Genomic DNA, 24,600 nt, shown 5'->3' with positions numbered 1-24,600 from the left:
ACTGTTCAGAACGAAAATTGAAACCGAGTGAAAATATTTTCATGCTCAAATCTTCTGATCTTCAGTTCTAGTAGTTACACCCAAAGTTATTCGTTATATTTATACTATTCATCACGTTATATTGTATCAGTTCATTTTTAATGTGTACCCACGCTTGAGAAATCTGTGAAGTTGAAAAGGACCGGAATTCTTATAGGAATTGGCAATCTAAGGAAATTCGGCTTGTCAATAAACTTGGTGCAAGCCGGTGTTGTTTTTAAAAAACCAACAATTCATTAGTTGTTTACAGTTCTCGATCTCGAGGGCCGCGCAATTTTTCCCTCTTCATCTCGGCCCCTTTTTCCCCGCTTTCTTTCGCCCCTTTCCGTTCCGTCACTTTCTCCCGTTCCTCTTTCACCCACTCAACGGCACACGGCTGAACTCAAAGTGTACTTCTCTGCGGCTTCGTTCTACTCTCTGTATCCCGCGGGATGACACAAAGCCGTAATCAGCACCGGCACTAGGAAAAAGGTCCGCTCTTTCAGTTGACCACCGAACACGACCGCCGAACCAGCCCGACAAAAAGGCAAGAAAAAAAGGAACTGAAATACAGGGGTAAAAACACCGCACCATCACCTTCGCGTTTAACACGGACAAGCTTAGCGCTTTATTTGACTGGAGTGAGATTGAGATAAAGTCCGCCTAGGACCGGAAATTACCGGGGATTCGTACTTATTCGTATTTATTCTGTTTTATGCCAGCCTCGGCTGCTTAGCTCCTAGCGGGTAATTTCTCGTTTCATTAGAGAGAACGAAGAATTCTGACATGCCTGCAGTGCAGTCTGGGCAATGTTTGATAAATTTCTGAACACCTCGTGGACCAGCGGAGCAGAAAACGCCGGGTTTCTCCGAGGGTGCGGGTCAGGTTTATCTCTCGATAAAGTTGAAATTACGTTTCCCAGTTTTGATCGTTTGCGTCATTTGGCTTACACACCTCTCGACTTATTCTTGTCGAGTATTTCTTCCAGGTTTCCGTTCGTACGAATGCCGCATGGTAACTTTTCGTCATTTATAACTTTGCGATAATTCAGGAGAATATTGGAAAGTGAACTGTCACGTTGTCAGTCCATGTATATGTATATTCCATCGCAGAATAACTAGAGCTTCCATTTTTAATTCTTCCTTCGTGTAGACCGCGAGTATAATTTTAAGTTCAGACAATGTTTAAAGGGGAGTGCGGCTGAGGAATGCCTCTTTTATTGTTTATTTTCACTTCTAGTCAGGGTGGAGAATTTGTAACGACGGTCAATGGAACACAATCATTTCGGAAATCGAATATCGCCGACTTTTGCCCTCCTATCCATCACAATCACCGTGACGCGTTGTCATGTTAGGTGTCAGCTCCCCTCTTCGAATCGAACTTATTTTAATAATACACACCTCTACATACGTTGGCCGAAGTGAATCGTCAGTCTCGATCGATGGACGAAATGAATCATATAACCTGAATCGTATGGCGGAGGCGACCTACACAAAAGTTATCGATCGTGTCGATTTCCTGAATTCGGATGAAAATGGCTTTGAAATTTGACCAGTGCTAAAAATAATTATTATACAGGATCGAACAGTCGTTCAATTTTTTTCAGTGTCAAAATAGTTTTCTTCAATTCGAAAATTTTGGGTAAAAAAATGTGGGGGATAAATAAGGATCAGACGGCGAAGGAATACGGAAACGAGGGCCCGATGATTGACCCGAAAACGAACCTACGTCGTCGGAGTTAAGTCGCGTCACTGTATGTTTTACCAGTCTTTGTCCCCTTGATTTATGAGGCCATAAGATGGGTGGGTTCAGATCGAATGCCCGCAGAACGACGAGCCTCCTTCATATATAGGAGTGCTTGAATGGGAAATGGTTTCAGTTCAAAGGGCACCGATAAAGAGCGTCGCTACTTGGGCTTACGTGTACGTTCGATGCTTTTACGCCGAATCGTGAGCAGCTCGAGTCTCATTCAACAGCACAAGGCCTACGAAACGGGAAATAATTGTCCTTGTTTGATTTTCCTATCAGCAGGTGGTATCCGTCACCGTTGAACCGAAGCGAAGGCTGCAAAATACACACACCGAGTTGTTCGTCGTATCGGAAGAACGGGGCGGGGTCGACGTTCGGAATTTGAAAAGTTCCGAAAGCGCCTAATTCCAAATTATTTGCTGGCGAAATTTGAAGTAGAGAAATTAAACCCAGTTCAAGTTACGATAGAGAAAAGTTCGGAAAAGTAAAGTTTCGATGGGGTTGAATTCCGAAAATTAAAACATACCCACATATATTTAGTCAACGAGTAAGAAAATCAGACGCCAAACATAAAAATATCGAAAATCTAACACTAAGGAAAATCAAATTTTCAGCGTCGGATTTTGCACCATCCGAAACCTTGATGTTTCTTCACAGTTTAATTTCTTTACTTTGAGTTTCACTGTTAAAAAATTCGGAATTAGGCGCTTTCGGAACGTTTCAGATTCGAAGTTTCAACGAATAACGCTGTTGGTCTTATTTTTCATTCAGCTCCCTCGATCCTGCAGGCACACTTGTATGTTAAATCAACGAGCTTGCAATTTCGAAATGGTAATAACCAGCTCGCTGCAGATGGGATCAGTGGCGCAGAACAATGCCAGGGCGCAGGTTTAATCGTATAATAACGCATTATACATCATGCCTAGCGATAATATAAAGCCAAAAATATTCTCACAATTATGCTGTAGGTGTATATGTATTTGGCCTACCTGTCGCCGGCCGTGCCGCAGGCGTACAATTTAGCTGTAATTATTTTATTTTCATATCGCACGCGATAATCGACCCCCCCCCCCCCCCGCCCCACCTTCCTTTTGAATATAGAGATATTGTGTGCATGAATTATAATGCGGAGTTCTTTCAACGGTCTCACGTCCCTTCAGCGTTGATCGTTAGCGTGGCTATACAACAAACATTTGACGACTATTAAAAGTGAGTTAAAAGTTGCCGGGGGAAGAAAAATGTATGCATGGAGAGGAACCGAAGGAGGGGGGAAATAATATAAATGGGTAGAGAAAAATGAATAAATGATGAAATTCCGGCATGTGCGCAGGATATTATACGTATAACTGGTCATAGGTATATATGCGTAACTGGAAATGTGAAAATTAGGAATTCCCAGGCGAATCAGCCTCCGTTTTATAATATATGCAAAAAAGTTTTTTCCTCCGTACGCATATATATTGTATACATTCAGCTGGGACGTCTAATACTGGAACCGGAATCGACGAAAACGATTCATTTTTGTATATTTTTATTTCATATATCTCGCACTCCGGAAGTCGCCGCATGGAATTTTGATGACCCGATGAGATTTGAAACTGCGTCAGTCTGATCATTTCGTGGTCAACGCACAGGCCAAAGTGAATTCACGGCTGCTTGAACTCGAGAAAAATGTTTCACGAGTCACGTTGTTTTGCGTGAAACGATTTCAAGGAAGGAAAAAAATTGATACAATTTTAACAATTAATATCGAACCGTGATATTGTAACGCACCTCAGGCACATGTAGGGGCGTGATTTAATTCAGCGGATGAGCGTTGCACACCTTCGTGGACGTTTTGTCAGTTTGCAAAATTGAATTCGTCCCTTCATTTTTCATCTGGATGGAAAATAATGCCGGCTTTTGCCGAGGGACGAAAAGAGAAGAGAGGAGGGGAGTTCTCTTGAATTTTTCATCGAGGCTGCGCATATTTTGGCAAGTCACCCACCGCCTGCCGCTGCACCCGGCCCGCGGTTCAATCAACCGAGCTCCGTTTTGCCTCTTCGGATTTTCAACGTGTCCCCGAGCGAGAACAAGGAAAAGCAAAAAGGCAGGGAGAAAAGGATAAATGAAATGAAAAAAAGAAGGAAGAGCTAAAAATGAAAGAAAATCCCGGCTGAATTCGAGGACTCCACAAATAATTCTGACTTCGGATGTACGTATATGCATGGTAACTCGTCGCTTTTCATAATCATCGCGTCGCCACGCGAACCACACTTAGGTAGGTATTCCGTTTATTCTGTGCCTTCATTCCTTGACAATGCAATGCCCGGCGTCTCTAATAGCGCTTGACGATGAGAATATTTTTACTTTCTCTCTCTCTCTTTCATATACTTATCTCATTCACATTCTTCCTCTGGATCGACGACCCGCAAATATTTCCCAGTCTTCAGCAAATCTCCCGAATAAAAACGTTGGCGAGAAAAGTTTTAAACCCCTTTATTTCCACGCAGACTTGGTATAACATGAAATTTATATTACCGTCAGCAGCTAATCTACATGAAAATCCGGAAGTAATGAATGTTTTTTCACAGTGCGAGTAAATTGGAAAAATATGTTGGGCGAGAGAGTGAGAGAGGAAATAGAGAGAAAGAAACAAAAGAAACAATCAAGAATTCTTGCAAAAAACAGCTGGACAAGGGTTTTTCTATGACCTTAGAGGACCTTGCGTGCGCCGAGAATCAGACGACGGTGGTAAATCACGCCTCCCAAAATCCCGCGAATGCAGGGTAAGAGTTTCTTTTCTCGATAAGATCGGGTGGTTCCACCCCGCAATGCACATCCAGCCCTTCTGCGTCTTCTCTGGCGAGCAAACAAAACGTCTCCGTAATCCGCATGAATACGGGGAAACTTGGCAGGCAGCATTGTGGATGAGAACGAACGACGGAGTGAACGGAGTTGCACTTTTCCCGAGCAGACGTAACGCTGGGCTTCGCCGGCATCGAGTCTTACGGTTGATGAATTGACGCGGCGCAATCCTCCTGCCCGCAGGTCTGCATGGAGTTTCTTTTTCTCCTCTCGACTCTCACCCTCGCTTCGCTGTTCCATCTTTTCTCTGCTCTTTTTCCCCAGAGGGTATAATAATTCTGATGGCAGACCGATGTACAAGAAATATCTTGGTCTTCGTTGATAATCGACCGGCGAAGGGAGCTCTCCGTTCGTTTCTTCGCTTCCTTTATCCCTCCCTTTCTTTCGTTCGCTCTCATTCCTCCTCCTCATCCTCTTTCTCCTCGTGGACTTTATCCTAATGACCGAGAAAAAAAAACCTGCAAGAAATAGCTGGAGGAGAGGGATAAATGCCGGATAAAGAAACGATACACGTGCAACTGCCAGCGGAGTAACTATACTTTGAATTAGAGGTCGGTCCGTTCTTCTGCACGACCTCTGGGAATTGAACTGTCAGGTCGAGATTCCGCGTCAAGATGAACCGGTGGCCTAGTAAACGAAAGGAGCAACGATGAAAATGTATTACAGTTTATAAATTGGCCCGAAGACGGGGTTTGTCGATCATGCATGTTTTTTTTTATTGTATTACTTTCTATTCATTTTTTTCTCTTTTCATTTACCGCACGTTTTTCCATTTTCTTATATCATCTTCGTCGTATCAATCGAAGAAAGTTTAGGAATGTCCGAAAAAAAATAAATGGAATAGACTTTATTATCAGACACCTTGAGGGGAATTCAGGCAAGACAGGAGAGAAAGAAGAGTCGAAAAAGTGATATGAACAAAAAACATGAATGGGAAAAGATACAGACGCGACAGTAGAAGGCTACGATCCAGGCATTACACATCGAGCTTTCACGCTCGACAAGCCTTTAATAATTCCATACCCATGTTTTTATCACTTTTCGCAACCTGATCCCTCACATGAGGAAAGATATGCTGCAGCAGCGTACATTCTCCACTCTCACACTGGAGTGAAATACTTCAATTCCACCGCTTTTTAATCACATCTCGCATTCAAAAGCTACGCGAAATAATTTAACGACGAATGGAGCAGCATTGTTCAAAACGTCAACGGAATTTTTTTGTTTGTTTTTGATTTATAATTAGTTTGTTATATGTGCAGTAGCTTTCCTCTCCCTTTACTTCAACGGTGATTACAATTATGTGAATAATATGTTGAGTAGAATTGAACTCGTACACGCGGTTAATTCGGAGTTCTGATATTATAAACCAGAATTCATTCTGATGAAATTCATGTCTCGAGAAACGATGCCACAATTCTATTTTCGATCAGCGATAAAGATTATACGTTTCTCTGTCCACGATCATAAATGAGGATATCCGGTAATTGTTGACACGTGCTTTAAACCGATAGTACGATTCGTCCCTTCAACCCCCTCCGTTGAGATTCAAAAATATTTCTTTACCCAGATCAAGACAATCGAGTGTAACCAGGCGGAAAAACATTACGGCGAAATTTGAATGCGTAGTTAGAATCGCTCGAGTCGCTATAAAGGGAAACAATTAGGAAGTGGAAGGGGGCGATTTGAGTCGCGGGATTCCTCGGCAGTAGCCGGTAACGGCCGGCTCTTACAATTAGTGAGTTTCGAGTTTTACTTGAGCTCCGCGAGCGAGCTCAACGGGATAAGTGCAGAGGCTCACTCGGTGGGCGGAGACAACGAGGGCTAGAGATCGAATGGCACGTATCATCCCCTAGCTGGGGTGGAAACAACTGGAATCTGAAACAAGAAAGCGATGTGTATAAGGGGCAAAACGCCAGGGGATAAGCGATAAGCTGCACGCCGGTCTTGCCGGCGCGGTGGTCGGAAGATGACGGAAGGCTGGAGAACTGGCGAGGATAATGCTCGGGGTGAATGAGAGTGAGAGGAGAGCCGAGATGAACGCGCAATTAGCCGGCAGGGCTCGAACCTCGATACGATCGGCGTTTACCTCGTCGTCTGTACGTCACTTGATAACTTGACAGTAGATATAATGATCGTACCTAACCATTTCCAAAGGGCGGCTTCAGTTTCGATTTCTATACCGTAGACGGGCTTACGGCTTGGCGTGTTTCCGTCAAATGGCCCCTCGCTCGCGCTCACAGCGGGTGAAAAACATCACTCAAGTCGTACCCGTACCGAAAAAGTGCATGTGACGAATGTTCTGAAAAATCTTTAAACAAATCAGCTTCACCTTCGTTAAATAATTTATAAATAGTACGTATTTTATTGTGCGATTTGTTCTTTGAGTTATCAGCTCGATGTAAAGTATATCATCAAATATCTGATTTGAAATACAATTTTTCATACTATCAGATTTCGAAGGAAGGAAACAAGATTTGTGACCGAATCGAATCTCACTGCTGTCGAAGTTCGAGTCGCTCACTTGACCACTCGAGCCACTGCACTTGTATAGCAAAAATCAATTTACAATAATTGTCATTATAACAAACAATATTATAACATAATAAAATCGGTATTATTTTCATCGTGTGAATATTTCAATGTTTGTCGAACCTATGCCAAGTTCCCTCAAAGCGGTTGAGATTTATGATTGTAAAACTGAACCTTTGTTGTAACAAGTGCGTGGCTCAGATGATAGAGTGACTGGTTCGATTTCAACCCGAATCGTTTTCTCATTATCCGAGAATATTAAAAACCATACAGTAAATCAGATATCGAATGATGTGCTTTGTATCAAGCCGATAACTCTTGTAACAAATCACACAACAGAATAGACGACAAGTTACCCGATAAACGTAACGTTGAACTCTTTCATAATTGCGTACGATTTATCACATGAATTATTTTTCAATTATTCAGAACATTTATTACATTAAATTCTTCAGTAAGAGTGCTCCGAGTTCTCCGCCACTTTCTAGCGGTGGCGTGATCTCGCGATCATTACGAAGGGACGGTTTTCGCAGTGTATCAGACATTTCGAACTCTAATGTATCATTAACGTCTCCTCTCCTCATTTCCATTACAATCAGTTGAGACACGCTTTGACTCTAAAGCGGAATAGATGTGCCCGATTTTAATCTGATTTCAGCGACTTGGTAATGTTCATCCCGGGGATTGGGACAAGTGTTCAAAAATGTAACGACATTCTCATTAACCAGATCGTAAGAAATGGTAGTTTGAGCCGAGGCATTCCGAGGCCGAGGAATACGAGGAGGGAACGCGGCTATAATGAAGACTGGGATTCGTGATAATGGTCAGCGATGAACGTTTATTCTTGGTATTGTTGGCCGCGTTATTAGTACACGTTCTAATCTGAGACCGCAGCTATTTATACGAGGAAGTGAATAGCGCGCGTTATACCTACAAAATGCATTAGCGCTCCAATTTCCGCGACTCTTATGGTAATGGTAAGATTTTTCCACCTGTTAATATAGGATAACAAACCGAGCATACCCACTCGGCTCCTGCATACTAGGGTGGATTTTATTTGGGACATGTCGGAATTTATTCACGCTCACCCCCAATAGAAAAAAATCATGTTGTATAGAAAAAAATCAAGTGAAATCCAAAAAAAAATTACCGAAAATTCTAACACAATTTCGAGCCAAAGAGTCAAATTTTTTTTTTTTAAGAAAACTGTTACTTTAAAACCATACATCATAAAAACAAAATAAATTTGCTTCGCCTATTCTGTGGGAAATTTAATGCTCTACAAAAAAGATGTCTTGTAAAATATTCGTAAGCCTAATATTTATCAGGTTATCAGTGAAAATGTGATCTTCTGATTACCGATTAGTTTTTGGGGGTGCCACCCTACTGTATACCCTTCATCAGTTTCACACATGATCCAACCCTCCAATTCGTAATCCATACGCACCCTCGGTGGACGGGAGTAGGTAATAATTTTGATGAAACTGTGAAAAGGCGCTTGGAAGTCACGTTTGCTTTGTGACTGCACCAAGTTTACCGTAATACAATTAATTTTTCTTCTGGTCTTTACGGCGAAACAATCGGCCATGTGGTCGGCCATCAGGATGAAATGAATTCAACCGGTGAGGGGTGGTCCGTTGTTTGCAGTAACTGTAATTCGGTGCTACCCGGATGTCGATATGGTCCTCGTTGTCGTTGAGTCGCCGGCTGTGAAACAGCCACGGAACTCGTTGGTCTCTGCCGCACGGAATCGTGTCGAGTCGTTCAGTATTATATAGTTGTAAAGTAAAGCCTGGTGAGGTTGAAAATTGTACACGTGTCGCCTGCAGCTGGGAGCTCTTACGATTTCCTCAGCGTTGCCTATTATACTTGCAGGCTTCTTTATCGACTCTTGCCTTTACTTTTGTTTCTCTTATTTTTATTCATTTATTTTTTTTTCTCGATTTCATACTTTATTTCCTCTTTTACCTCAAGTCTGCCGCTGATTTTTTTCCCCCCTTCGCGTAGGAATTCATACGCCCGTATTGTTTTTACCGGTAACAAAGAAGTCACTCCACTTGAACTCCGTTTCGAATCACGAACGAACTCTGGCGCAACGGCTAATTACCAATTAGGCTTTTCCCTCACTTCGAATTCATTATCGGGCCTCTGGAAGTTTCTCTTTTTTCCCCTTTTCAAGTCACGATCGATGTGCCACGTGATTTCAAAACTTTTGGATACGTTATTTTGAGCACAGCGCTATTGAACTCCAGATATCCAAGTGAGCGTAGCAATAAATTCGCTGAATCCATCACGTTGGTAAACTGTTTTTGAGCGACTCCAATCATCAATCATCTAGATCTTTGATTAGAGTAAGACGCTAACAGAGTGAGATGAGATGAAGGTTTCGACAGGCCTCTCCGAAATGAAAGAGTGCGAAGACCGTTCAAACAAAATACACCAGAAGAGCATCAAATTGGAAATTTCGTATCCCCATACAAGCTTGAGTCTAACCAATACAATATATTCAGAAGCAAAACTTTCGTCAAATGATATTTCAACACGTGTCATCCTGAGTTTCGAAGCTGCGAATTCTGAGGTCTCGCTTTTATTCGTTCAAAGTCTTTCATCCCTCGAATGAGGACGTGTTCCAGCCGAGCAGTGAGTCTACGACACGCACTGTACAGAACCACCGGTATAGCTTCATCCAACTTGCCTGTTTTAAACTCGGTATAAATTTTTTAGAAATAGCCTATACTCAGGCAGTTTAAGAGTCGCGACGAGACGCAATTGGGATGCTCTTGGTCTCGTCTTCTTCGTTGTTTCTCGGGCAAAGTTGCCGCCGAAGTAAGTTTAAGCGACGATGTTTCTATAACTCTCATTCGGTTGCTCCACTCGTCGCAAGACTCCGACCGTGTACTCGGATCACGCGAGGATCCCTCGTTTCAGGGGTGCGAGTACAAAAACGGGGAAAATGATTAGAAAAAACCAAGAAAGAGATCCACCGCAGTTTTCCAGAGAGAGAGAAAAAAGAGAATGCCGTGTTTTTGCCTTATCCGCAGCCCGTTCCCCAAATTGGGTTAGGTACAGAAGTTCATGCGATGAAATTTTGATAACATCTAACAAACAGGATCCTCGCCGACTGCGGGTGAATCACCCGAATTTCACATCTCCGCATCGCGGTGCGTGCCGGCATTTGCATTCAACTCCGCAAAAGTAATTTGCACTTTTCTTCCCAAGGATGCGCTGGGTGCAAATTCGACCGTAGTTTATTCGTTTTTGTTAAAGCTACTCGTGGATCCGAAATGCGAGTTTGAGTTTTTATTCGACTGTTAGTAAAAAAAAAAAAAAACGGAAAGCAAACTTACGTACGTGATATTTGCTGGAAACGATGTTTGCGGTTTCTAATTAATGGATTCATTTCAGGAATTAAATCCACCGATCGATAGAACGCATTGAGCACATCCACCTTTCATTACATACGGAAAATATTTTCACCTCAGCCGAGGTGCGGCTGCAGCATTGAGGGGTGGTTTCATGTACGTTGGAAAGTATGCGGATACCCATGTTGTACCATACACGCTGTACGATCGTGCCGGGCAATTGAAATGAGTTTTGTTAACGAGGGAAAAAAAATAAAGCCTACCTAACAGTTTTCCTCCAGGTCTACATATAATTATACCGGCGAGGTGAATATTCACTCGCCTACTCTTAACCGGGCAAATCAGGCCGTGATGATTATCGTATACTCGTGTGGTCGAGTAAAAGCTTGCGATATAATGAACACAACATTATGAGAACATTTTTATAACCCTGATGAATTAATGCTGGAATTAAGAAGAACCCAGCTACCTTATTTTAATAAATTATCAGAGCCTTGTCGCAGGGATCGATAATACGAAAGCACTACCTCAATTTAACTACGGACGTCCTGATACCCATATCCTAGAAGAAACGCGAACGGAGTGAATTAGTCGAACGAAATTTGAAACAATGGCTGGCCAATATCTTTACCGCGAATGTTACGTGTTCTTTAGGGTTTTAGAAATTTCGTCGTGGAATTAGTTTGCGAATACATCGAAGACGCTGCGCGGCATGATATCGTTCAGAAGTTACCCTGAGCAAAAATACACGCCTCAAGTCATCCATCCCTCGAAACCACAGCACACTTGCTTGATCCTTCGTGAAAAATTCGCGAACCTCACCAAATCGCTGTCGCCCATTCATTTCCCCGTAGCTCCTCCCATCAGATTTCCGGAAGATTTGCGTATTACGGAGTGACTTTGTAATATTTGATATGGTATATTTGATGTGGAGCAGACGAGGTAATGCGCCATCGCGAAATCCTCGCACAGCTTTGGCACCCCTTTCAAAAAGTTATATTTTCCACAGAGCTAAATTTTTCACGAAGTCTTCGGCTAGTTTTGATCCACAAACGAATTGGCATTCGAACATCACGTTCACAGCGTTTCGTTGGTGAGCTGATTACTCCACCAGTCGTACATCAAGACACACATAGCATAGGGGCTGAATCAGGACTCCAGGCAGTTAACCAATTTTGGAGTGATTAATTGAGGACGAGCTTACCGCTAACGATTCCCCTGCGACTTGCATTATACGCTGTGGTTCAGACTCTGCAACACTTCCAGGATTAATTTGGACTTTGAGATTTGAACCAGCGTCAGCTTCTCGATCAGCTGATCGCGAAACCTCGAGGCTCTATAGGAAAAAGCCATGATTTCGAAGTGGGTAAAAAATCGGTACGCGCAAGGCGCGATGTTCGAAGGGTGCAGCATCATAAATTTTAGAAGTAGAGAGTAGTGCCAAAGGAATGACGGTTGATGAAAGTGAGGATGAAAAATGCCGGGGACCGAGACGGAAAGTGAACAAACTCGAGCCTTGTAAAATGACGAATGCAATCCCCTGTCACAAGGGTTGGTTATACACACACGCCCACCCAGGTATGTATGTATGTATGTGACTCTGGGAGTTATACAGCCTGGAACCACATTTCTACGGGACTTCATACATCACTTGTCCCCAGTTTCATTCCGCGTTATGAACCCATGGCTGACTCGGTATACCGCGATGGGTTTGAACTGCGGCCAAGAATTCGGTCGGTCCTGCACCGTGGTTGAGTCGGTGTTTTGCGGCCAGAAACATGGCGGGTATAAGGGCCGCGCTCTCCTCGGCGAAGAGGCGAGCCTTTCGGTTATCCGGGATGAATTTCATTCGTCCCACCGAAGCTCCGGGAGCTTCCATCTTATCCCGTCCTGTTTCACCTTATTCGGTGGCCAGCCAGACAGCCAGCTTGGCGGCTTGCGGGGTGAGGAGAGGATGCAGGGGATAACCCACACGAGGCAGAAGTGATTTGTATTCGTCAGACGCTGAGCAACGTGGAGGTCGCTGCATTACCAACTGCGCCACATCCCTACCTCAACTCTGTCTCATATCGCCGTTTTCCCGGGACCCGGGTTATCATTCATCACGTTAATAAACCGCCCCCGCCTGGCTGCCAGCCGGGCCGACATCGGTGTCTTATTACTTAGCTCTTTGACGCGTCCAGAACCCGCATGCGTAGGTACATCTAGCGCCGAGCTCATGAACCTATGAACCATTTGTTGCGCTGAATAAGAAACGACGCGAGGCTTTGGAGTCCGGCTGATCACGTGCTTTCGTGATCACAAACCGGCGCCCCGTCGACCCCACCGTTTGGGATCTGCCGACCACCGGGGGTGGCGCATCAGCCTTTATGTTCTCACAAAGGGATTCACCCACCCCCTTCTAGACCCGGGCATGGTAAACTTCTGGAAACACGAGATAATAGTCGGTACTTAGAGCTGGTACTACTCCGGCACTAATACAAAGCTTCCCTTCTTCCTGCTCCTTCTTGCTCACCCCTCAATCCACACATCGTGAAGGTCATTAGTCAAAACCCGTTGAGGGGTTGTCGAAAGCTTCGCATCGTTCTCAATCTCGCTCACGTCAAACCTTCTCTCTATTAAACCTCCCCCACGCCTTGGGTATTCGGTGTAACTTCGTATTCCCGCGAGTACCTGCAGCCGATGATCGATGCCGGTTCTTTATTTCGTCGTCCCGAAACTGAAGGGAGAACGAAAAATGGTAAATTCTATACAAATATGAGTGAAAATCAATCCGTCAACGAATTCTTTCATCGGTTTTTCACGCTACAAGGGATCTGGCCATATCCCAGTTGGATACTCGCGAATTAAACCGAGAGGCTCGGCTTGTGTTGAAGTTGATGGTGAACCCGGTTCTCGCCGCCGGAGGCTTCGCCAAATAATTAACGCCTCCGCAAGGCACGTGAGGTGTGGAACCGACGTGGCAAAACACATTTGGGCTTGTGTAGACACGCTTCGAAAGTGCCCGATCCCCTCTCGAACATCTTGAAACCAATTGGATATCCTGCAGTTGAAATGAATATTCAGGATCAAGGAGCTAATTGGTTTAATCGAATAACAGATTTTGGAGCCTAAATATTGATCTGGGTATATTCGATTTTCCTTCCCGATCCAGAGTTTTTACTGTATAAAAGTCCTCCCCGATCGGCGTTGGGTTATAAAACATGGATGCCCCGATTCAAGAGAAGGAAAAAGTTGTATGAAATTTGAGTAAGCTGTTACCGGTTTCCTTGTTCGCCGGTGGGGTAAGGGTAGTATGTATGCGTATCGAATCGGGACGGCAGCGTGCGATACGTGTCAAGAGATATTGAGACCGCGGAGGAGGAAAAGCAGGAGCGGGCAAGCGAGTCAAGGTTATAAGTGGATATGTGGGCTGCACGGGCATGTGCAAAATAGAATTTCACCAACGATAAGAATTTTCATATGAGAAGCGGCAAAGTTTTGCGTCAGCTGGTTGTAAAATATTGCAAAGCCTTGGGGTGGATCAGGCGAGTGACGTACCCCTTTTAGTTATTCATCATTCGCCAGGACTAGAGGCTTTGGGTGAAGATAGGTTGGGTTACACTTGCCGTTACCGATCGCGAGTTTCGCACCTTCGTTCCGAAACTCATTCCGCACCCACGACCGTAATACTGGTGGATAAAAACGGCGAATGTTTTATTTTTCACTTTGGAACCGCTGGGATTACCCTGCTCGCAAGTCACGTGCGAAGAAATTGACGTCGTTACGTACCTACGTTCGACAAATCTCTGATTCGGTTTAACGTATGACAGGTTTTGTCGAATCGAGAAGGGTTTTTCGACACCTCACGGTTAGCCTGTATTTCCTTTTTCCTTCCATCTCGTCAGTATTATACCAATTATTTCCTTCCTCGTCGCGACTTGTACGTCTACTTCTTTCGACTATTATTATACTCCAGTTCCGGTATACCGAGTAACCGGATATCTCCTTCCCGACCATTAACAGTGCTCGATCATGAGGGTTGATTGATTACAGACCGGTTTCCTCACTCGAGGGTTACAGACATTGTGCAAGAGCTGCTTTGCCCTCCGTGCCCATACGTCTGGGCGGCGGTATGCTTACGTATATCTGTGTACCGAATGTTTGCGGCCAGGATCATTATCATCGTGTCCTGGAAGTCCTTGAAGTCCTCGAAATGTCCTTGAAATTTGCTTGTGCTTAAAAAGTCCTGGAAATATCCTTGAATTTTTCATATGCCCTGGAACTATTCTATTTTCAAGATTTGCTGCGAATGATATATTTATTTGCATCCACTGAGTAACTGTTTTTAAAAAATGGTTTCCCACCTCAATTCGCGTTTTTTGTTTTTGCCTACTCACAGGTCTTGGTACAAGTATTGTATATGTCCGTTTTTTTATTCATTCTGAATATCCTTGAATAACCTTGAAATGTCCTCGAATTTGCTACGAATTTTTCACTGGACACCATGGTTGTACTCACAGGTGATCCTGATCCGTTTGTGTTTCGCTTCCTGCGTCCCGATAAGCCGCTTCCTCCTCCTCGACCCTAGGCGAGTAGCCGAAGCGTGGAAGAAAGGAAGCCGCCATCGTGACGAGGGTTGGATCTGGATTGTTTGATCGATTGCTCGCGACTAATATTTTCGAGTCGTATGTTCTCTGACATCTGCACGAGCAGCCCTTAAATCGTGAGCGAAATCTGCTCCATTTTCGGTGATCCTCGCATTTCTGGTTATGCAAATCCGTTTTTCTCCGATATCTGTTATAATTTTTCCGCGTGCTTCTCGGACACGCTTAATCCGCAAATTCTAACCGAATTCACTAGAGGGAAAACCACTTTATCGCCGTAGTTAGCAGCGCTGCGGGCTGGCTTTCCCTTAGTCTAGATTCGCTATATCGTCCTAATTCGACGTACTATTCCTGTAGCTGTGATTATAGCTATTGGCCCGATTATATCACTATTAATACCGCAATTAGCGGTAACCAATTACATACTCTCTGCCAGCTCTGCACGTGTTCCGCAAATTTCCATGCCGTGTATCGTACAAGCCTGTAATCGGACCGTGTAACGAATTGTGAGAAAGCTCAATCAGACGATAATCCCTTTATGTGATTATCAAATTTGATTCATCGAATTACATTCCCAATTTCCCGATGTTCTATGATTCATTTGAAATCGAAGGATTATTACGGAAACCAAAAGTCGTTGGCCAGTTCCGAGAATCGATTCACGCCGGTTATTTTATGGTGTTCGAGTTCCGGACGGACGAGGCGACGAAATTGATGAGCACACCGTATTGAATAGGTGAAAAAGGGACATGTATCGGAAAAAGAATCTTGGAATCAGCGGTGAATAGACCGAAGTCACGCTGCTATATTGTTCACTAATGGGTCCCGAAGGAATGAGCTACCCTGTCACGATCCCTGGTCGGTTTTGCGTCCGCGGCGCGTGTCGAAGCAGTATAATTTACGATTGTTCGAATACAATCTTTCTGAGCGAAAATTCATTTTTTGAACAACAGAGGAGAAATTACGCAAAGCTTTTTCCATTCTGTGATCGCATCTCCTGATCGATTTATCACATCGACTCGAATATTTATGAATTTGCGAGACACGTTCGTCACGATCATGATATGTTAACGGCAATTCAATGATAAATCAGAGAGACGAAAAAATTAACAGAGAGTAAATAACGAAAAAAAAGAGGATAAAAGTGAACTTGTACACCCCACACCATCCATGCGAGAAGGCGCGAGGCGAGAGTTTGAGAAAATGACGTGATGGATCACGTCACGCCTACTCTTGGGCCGTTTGAGGGCTCCTAAGAAATATTCTTGGCAGTAGATAAGCCTCTGCTTAAAAACTTTCTCAATCTTCTTTCTCCACACTTTCAAGGGCTTATAAGAAGGAAGCCGCGGTAAGCACGGCGGCGAACCGGGGGGGAGGCAGATCGAAGATACGATGCCGTTGGTGGAGAGGAAAAGAAAGAAGTAATCGAGAGAGGGGGGGGGGGGGGGGGAGAGGGTCGGAACGATATCGACGATTCCTCGAAATCAAGGGACCCCCTGGAGAGCTCTTTTTTTCTCCGCTAAATGATCATCCCCATATTTTTTCCCCCACTTAACCCATCTCAGGGTAGGTATGTAATGTATACATATACATATATATATGTATATATATATATATATATAAACGTATATATAATATATATGTATGCACATACTTTCTTATGTTATTGAAGGTGGGGTTGATTTTTCATTGTCTTGAACATATTTCTTTCCAAAGTCTCTGTTTCCCCGACCCAATTTCGCATCCCCGCATCCTTTGTACTCCAGTGATTGAACGGTTGGATTAAACGATGGAATAGACGAACTAACTGAATAGCAATAATACGACGTATTAATACAAACTGCATCGGAAGTTGGATTATGCAGAGATTGGGAACGATCACCGTGCTATACCTTCACCGGTTGGTCAGGAATCGAATGGAGCGGAAAATCCTGCTGCACGTACTGCGGTAAAAGGGAACGGATTAAGAAGAAAATAGTTCTTACGTATCTACATTCCCGTCTGCGTATAAGAAGCGGTGAAAATCCCTCGTCGTTTTGCGTTCGCAGGTTAGTATTATTCGGGCGAGAGAAAATCATCGGTAATATAGAATCCCGATTTTTCTCCACGCTTTTTTGCATCGTTCTGTTTTTTTCCTCTCCGTTCCATTTCTTATTCACCTGGAACGAGGACAGGATTTTCTCTCTAATACCTCCATTTGTTGGCCACCGTGCACCCCATGAAAAAAAGTCTCAGCAGCCCCGTTTTTCCTGTTTTTGCTCCCCCTCTTATCTCCCAGAAATTTTCATTTCCAGTCACGGAGAGGACATCATCGACGAAGGGGTCTCTCCACGACACTCCGTCTGTATATAGTCCGAGACCGAGGAACCTCGGGGGTCGGGGTAGCCGAAAAAAGCTCGATGCCGATCGGGTTCCGGGGTTAGGGAGAGGTGAGGGAAGTATAACGCCCGGTAAACGATAAGTACCACGAAAAAGTCGGAGTCCTAGGCGAGGGCGGGACCAAAATTCCCGTACATAAGGTGCGCATCACGGTGTCGGGAGATTTGTATTCCATTTGCGGCGGACGTTTGCGTTCATATTTAAAACGGACCGCGCATCGCATAAAAGCAATATGTGCGGAATGTGTGCATTAGAATTCCCCTCGCGGACGAAGAGTCGGTGGCGGGACGGCGTTTGGTCGTTGTTTTGGTGCAAGCCTGGCTGGCACCCGCCGAAGGCCGACTCCACGACTTTTTCGTTTCACTCCGGGGTGGTTTAATTTAAAAGCGGGCAGCAAGAAAGGAGTCATCAGGTGTGGAAGCCGTGGATCGGTGATGCGAAATTAATTGGAATTCCAATCGGAGATTAGAAGGCGAGCTAGACAAGGACCTTGGATCGAGGTTTTCCAGTAAAAAATAGGACATGCGCTGCGCTGTATGAAACATGTGAAGTCATTGTGTCGACAATGAAAAATTCCTCGATCTTGTATCTTCGCGACATGGAATCCAGGCCTTCTTCTCCATCCCCCGGAACCCTAAAACCGGTACTTTGATTTGAAATACAGGAGAACCCTGACGCTTCCGTATCCGGAAAAGTGGGGTCGAGCTGCCTCCCGGGATTCCTTGGGGATGCGGGTCGACGGTACCGCGGGTGTAAAGGTCGGGGCGCTGGTGCTGAACTCGGAAATTGATTTACCTACTTAGAAACTACTACGATAGACCGACAGACAGTCAGACAGGCAGATAAACACACTCACACTTTTTCCAGGCGGTGAAAAATCGACGCGATCTTCAATTGTCAACTCGAACCCGACCGTGCAGCCGTCAATCGACTTTCTCCTCCTTATCCTCCTTCTCCTCATTCGAATACATACTTCGCTTTCAAACTTACTTACCGCCTCACTCCGCGCCACGTACATTCTCCATGTACTCTCGTTTCGATCCTCACGGTTCAAGGAACGCCAAGAATACGAGCTGGATCCTGTTTCCAATTACCAACGTGCCGCCTTCTGCGCTCAGAAACCTCGAGCCTGAACAACAGCGAAGCGGCGTGAGTGAATTTATGTAGCGTTTGTTTTTTCTCCCTCAAATTTGAGCAGTCTGTAATATGTAAAAAGAACCTATAAGAAGGTGAAGAAAGCACTCTGAATATGTCAGAAAATGAAATCGTATTTAGAAATACAATTTCGACTAATCGATGACGCGGCCGAAGTGTCGAGCCAATAATTGAGGATAATTAGAGTGAAAAAAGGAGGTGAACCAGTCGGAAGAAACAAAGGTGAGAGAAATTCAAAGAATAAGAAGAAGCGAGAGAGGGAGACGTGCACTTAAGAGAAGAGTAAATTAATTAAAGTCGGCACAGCTTCGGCGTATATAAGACGCGGAGTTGACTGAAGAGAACGAGAGAGACAGAGAGAGAGAGAGAGAGAGAGAGAGAGAGAGAGAGAGAGATAAAGGGACAGCGAGCGTATGTGTCGGAGTTGAAAAACGCGACTCCGAGACGTGAAAGATAAGATCCGGTAAGATATACGTGACAAAGGGCAAATGGGTTACGTATCTTGTTAATTAAGCGGAACAACCGAAACGGGAATGTATTGCCACCCGAGTAATTGGATCGCTGCGAGTGCCACGAGACAGTCTAGGCTCTCCTCTGCCAGGCCTCTCTCTTCGTCAACTGGGCGAGGAAAAGAGGCATCGAGGACCTACGCTTTCAAAATATTTGCTCGGAGCGGGTCCTGCAGGGCGGTGCAGAGTGCTCGATCCGTGACAAAATGCTCAAGGGATTCGGAAATTCCTCTAATTGGAGCCAATATCCGCTTCGATACCTTCGCTCCCTCACCCCCTCGGTCACACGTTCCCTATATGTCCCTTCGCCCTCCAATATACCGTCGCCCAATCGGTACAGGGTCGACCGTTAACGGGCCAACAAACTCATTTACCTCCGCCTAAACTGGTGCGCCTGATCCTTGGTTATAACGCCGATTCGTACATTGGATCGTCCAGATTTCCGATACTTCGCCACTTTCTACCCTGTCGTTTACTTCGTTATCGTGCAGTTATTTTGGTACTGCCGGAAATTGCGTATCTCAGGAGCAAGCAACTGTCTGAACTCTGGTGGAAATATTTTCCTCAAAGTTCCCTCTAACGCCGGGAATAAATTTTCTGATTTGTAATTTTCACTGCTACTCATGTCGGGAGACAGCTGAGGGTCGCATAATACGGTATGAAAATTTTATCGGAAATAATACAGACGTTATATCATTTGCAGGAGGAGGAAGTAACCAGAAATTGCCAAATCAAGAGTTTGCCACGAATTATTGTGATGAGAATATTTAAAGTGAATAAAAATGTCTTACAGAAATTTCTGAGCAAATATTTTACGGTGCGATGCTTTGACGTTTATCTATTCATCAATCGCTTGGTCGCGGGAATAGTTTCGTTCGTTACAACATAGAAAGAAAAAACCTGATCAATATGTTCGAGAATCAATAGGTAGAATCCGTGTGCAACTTTCGGAAAGCATTGAGCGTCTGAGCGGTGAATTTCGCTCCGCGTTATAACGAAATGGCGACATTCAATCGGGGTAGGATTTTGATTGGGAAATAAGTTGAGCAACATCACCGTATCTCACGACTGTCAGTCCGCCTTGTCTATCTGTCAGGTTGACACAAATTACCTTTCTGCCTCGCAGAGACAGGAGATTCCAGCGACAGACGTTAACCGTGCCAGAGGCATCGGGGAAGGTAACGAGCTTCTACCGCCCCCGCCTGCACCCTTCTGACCTCACGCTCGAAATTGCGAACCCTCCTCGATGCGGTGAATAAACGCGTATGGACGCTTCCGTTGCACGAAGAGAGCTTTTACAGTTCTTTCGGTGCCGCAGAGCTGGCTTGAGGCGTTACTCGCAGAGATGAAAACGGGGTTTAAGGAGGGGGAAATTTTACTTCGGTGCAGCTTGCGTTCGTTTTTTCGATCCTTAAGCGGCGATGATAAAGAAGCGAATAAGAAAGCGAGACGCGTATCAATCTGCCCTCTCCGGTCCCGCGAGTATCGAGCCGAAACTGCGGCGCACGCGAAGACGATCTGTTCGTCTTACCCGGGTCCCCGGGCTCAGCGACTGTAACGACCTCCCGAGGTTGCTTTATCACGTGCAGGGTATTCGCTGTACCTCGAGAGAAGAAGTTTCACCGTGAAAAAGAACAAAATCGCACGTACCGTCGTTCAACTAAAGCGGTTAGCCTCACCCAGCCTCTCCCTCCTTTTCCTCCCTTTCCTACCATCCCAGAAAATAGTTTCAACCCCGTCACTTCGAAACTGCGCCGGTGCACGATTTTTAAATTCCTACGTTCTTCGCCATATCCCAACGCTGTCACCAATTCATAAAACTTCAATGTTCTCCGTCTCGCAGAGTTCGGGCGAGTTAATTGAGCTCGACGAATCAAAATTCTTTACCGGAAAACTCCAACGCTGTCTCAAGGAATCGGGTTTTCAACGTCTTTGATCTCGAGAGCTGCCCGCGGGTGGTGCTTGAGAAATTACGGGGGGTAAACTAGCTCGCGGTGACGCCTCACAACAATTGATTTCCCCGGGCAAGCACCACTCGGTACACTGCGGCAGCGGTTGTGATCTTTAAATTTCACTTTCGCTATCCCTTTGAGGGCGGGGAGCATGAGCGCCGCTTTTCCTTTGTGAAACAAATTAGCCTCACCGGTAATACGTACGCGAGCAGGAAGCGAGCCGCCGCCTCCCGCCCCCCAATTACGGAGTACGAGCCGCGCTCCACCCGATGTCATTAACGTTTTTTCAATTTTCCCACCGACATTATATGACAATGGACTCGGCGCGGGTACGCGTGGGCGTAACCACGAAAGCGGGACAAAACATACTTCCGCATCGTCCCTGCGGTGCGAGGCTCGAGTGAGCGAGCTTTTGTCAATCAAGTGCCTGTTTTCCACGGCAAGGTGTCAGGGCTCAGCCACTCACCCACTTACCAATCAAAAGAATACCCTTGCAACGAACGAACCCCGTGTTTCCAAATCGGACGCCTCCGACCGGCGGCCTGCGGATATTAGCGTCGCACCACCGTCTGGGTAGCAATTTTCGGGAGGACCGACCTAAAACAATACGCAACCCTCAAGACAAGAGGTTCAAACTTTGGCATAATGAGGGTGCCCTCTGCGCCCCGCGTAACCTTTGCAGCTCGTGACCCCGGGAAGCGGAGTGGGAAAGAGATAGATATGGAGAGAGTGAGAGGAAAAGTACGAGATAAGGATGGGGGAGGGCAGAACGCAGAGCTTGACGAGGGTCTCACGAGGCGTTGTCCAGGACGGATGGGTTGTGTGCGGAGAGTCTGTCCCGCCTTCATCTCGCGTGTGGATGATACAGGTTTATTGTACGATTGTTGTATGGGTTTACATTTCGGTCCTCTTGGGGTTCTTTTCCATGCCCGCCTCGGTTTCCTTCGTTTTTTCTCCTTTTCTCTGACCTCTTTCTTTCTCTCCTCTTTCACCGCACGTGCAAATATTGTCTTTTATACGGTAAAGTTTGAGGTACTCGTACAGGTGACGGATACAAAAGGCTCGACCTTCCGGTTGACGTTTCGGTTGTTCGAAGCATTCCCAAGAGTAGAATGACCTGCAGAGAGGAGTTGGGGGAGCGTGTAATCTTCTATTTTTTTCTACAAGTTATATTACGTCATTTGCGAACCGCTAACAGTGCGACTATTTTCGCCTTGAAGTAATTTCTTTCTCAGACTAAAATGTTTTTCGTTTGACGGTATAAAAATGAATTGCCGGCAAAAAAGTTACTAAGAAAAAGAGCATCTCCATACGGACAGTGAAAAGATTTTAAAAAAAAGTGCTTCTCAGGTAATTCGCAGAAATTGAAAACAGAAAACTTGTTCTTAGATATGGATGAAGCAAAATGTTCAGCCTGAATGTTTACAGCTCTCAGTACAACGTCAATAAAACTATAGGACATAAACACTCAGCGCGTGCCTGCGTGCGTGATAGACGGCTGTACTTCGGTAGACAGTATAATGTTCGCCTATCCTACGGTTGATGAAGATTCGTACACAGATAGTCATGAACGAGAATAGAAATAGGGACGTACCTATCAACCCATCTACATTCTTGAACGCGCAGCTGGATAGCCAGATATCGTGTTAAGTTTATCGTCAAACCCGAGAAGATTGCTTTTTCAATATAGATAGAAGTTTTGACGAGAGAAAGGCGAGGTGGGGCAGGGGGGGGGGGGGAGGAACACGGAAAACAACGCAATATTGACAAATAAGCCTTTGCCAAGTTTCCCGCGTCTTTTCGGAAACTGTATTCATGTGCCTTATACCCACAATACACCCTCTTCACCCGATTAGTTTCACCGAAAAAAAGTTGCGTCGCAAACTATGTGCGGTATGCACACGGCTCTGTTTTTTCCTCAGGCATCAACGTTAGCGAGCTTGGTATTTCTTTGGCGTATGGTCGGTGGTGAATTGCTGGATTCAATCGTCAATCAATACGCTCAGCATTCACGAAAATTAACGTGACATCATTCGATGTATATCGCTGCCATTATCTGCCCATTAGAGGGGTCGATATTACGTCTATTATGCATTTACTGTACATTGACATCGTTAACGGTGACCCAAACGAGGCACATTCACACTTATGAACATCGTTTCGTAGTAATGTTAAGGAATTTCTACAGACTTGTATATAAAACGATTACGCCGCCTGTTTAAAGATAGGAAATCATGGGGTGCTCTGCTTTTATTCACGGACATGAAATGTCGCCTCGCTCAATCAGTTTCGACGAACATTTTTTGCGTATCCCTTAATGACGCTCTCAATTGCGAAAGCTTGGCATTTCGGAACTCGATGGTTTTCCAAATTATCACATTACTCAACATTACATTTGTGCAAAATACATCAATAACAAGAGATGAAAAGCTCACAGATAAAACACCGGCGAAACGATCGCGAGAAGAATGATAACCATGAAGAAGAGGGTAGAATTTTATTGCCTGAACGGTTAATATAAATCGACGAGCAGTAAAGTGAAACGAAATAGCCTCCTAGAACCTGCAGAACTCCCGACACACGTTCAATCATCCAACTCGCTGCTTTGGCTCGGGTCATTGTGCGTGTTTATTACCATTATTATTTATACACGGGGAAGGAACGTGAGTTGACTTTTCACGAAATCCAGAATTCACGAGTCTCTTCCTCGCAGATATATTTCGCCGGCAGTCTGACATAACTGCGGGTTTCGGTGAGATACACGATCTCGGAAAGGGCCGGGAACGAGCAATAAAGACAAGACGGTAAAAATTCGAATTTTTCTACATTTCTCCAAAACTCTTTTCGCGTAATAATTTAAATCGGATTAATTTATTTTGAATGCTTATGATTGGACGGCTGCTTTGATAAACGAGAGTAATTAGTGACTTAAGTTCCCTGATAACACAAAATGGAAAAAATTTCATCCGGACGTTTAAAAATATAAATAACGCTGTGAAGAATATTTTAAGAACTCGGAAAAACTCGGAAAGAAGAATAAGTACACAGTACGATTTTTACTTGGAACAGTCTGAACTGCCGAGCTCGTGCGGCAATATTTACCAAAGAAGAATACCGGTAGTCTTACAACGGCTCTGATTATTCCAAGGTGCGAAACACGGCGACGTTTTGGGGAGAGAATAGCCTGCATAAGTCGAGAATCAAGTACGGATAAAGTTTCTCCTCCAGGGGTAGAGCTGAGTACACGAGAAGCTGGTGAGTCGAGGAGCTGGGGTTGTATCGGAGTTTGCTTCCATTGTCCTCGGTACCGACGAGTCCTTATTGTCATCAGCGAATCTCCGGTTTATAGGAAGGCCGAGCAACGCTTCCAGCGTGTTTGGTCGATCAGGGGTGAGTCGGTCGAGATGGTGATGGAGGGAAGTAGTTGAAATGATTCAAAGCTCGAGGCGCCCGCAAATCGGGACCCTGACTCCGGCTATTAGGCGTATTGTTTCCTCTGGAAGCTATCTTA

The 24,600-nt window shown here is 44.8% G+C and overlaps 2 protein-coding genes across 4 annotated transcripts in view; one reads left to right on the top strand and one right to left on the bottom strand.

The window, feature by feature from the left end:
* Window positions 1-24,600, top strand: part of LOC124306745 (protein O-mannosyl-transferase TMTC1-like) — a 145,513-nt gene that overhangs the window by 17,611 nt on the left and 103,302 nt on the right. The gene's annotated exons all lie outside the window — the stretch shown is intronic.
* The window catches only part of LOC124306746 (myrosinase 1-like), a 43,256-nt gene that overhangs the window by 10,126 nt on the left and 8,530 nt on the right, over window positions 1-24,600 (bottom strand). Inside the window, exon 9 of the mRNA XM_046767705.1 lies at window positions 18,468-18,672. The gene's annotated coding sequence lies outside the window, so the exon portion shown is untranslated. The remainder of the gene's footprint in view (window positions 1-18,467; window positions 18,673-24,600) is intronic.

The sequence above is a fragment of the Neodiprion virginianus genome, chromosome 6 (genome assembly GCF_021901495.1).
Source record: "Neodiprion virginianus isolate iyNeoVirg1 chromosome 6, iyNeoVirg1.1, whole genome shotgun sequence".
In the NCBI taxonomy this organism is placed as follows: Eukaryota; Metazoa; Arthropoda; class Insecta; order Hymenoptera; family Diprionidae; genus Neodiprion; species Neodiprion virginianus.
This window is presented reverse-complemented; position numbering and strand designations above follow the sequence as displayed.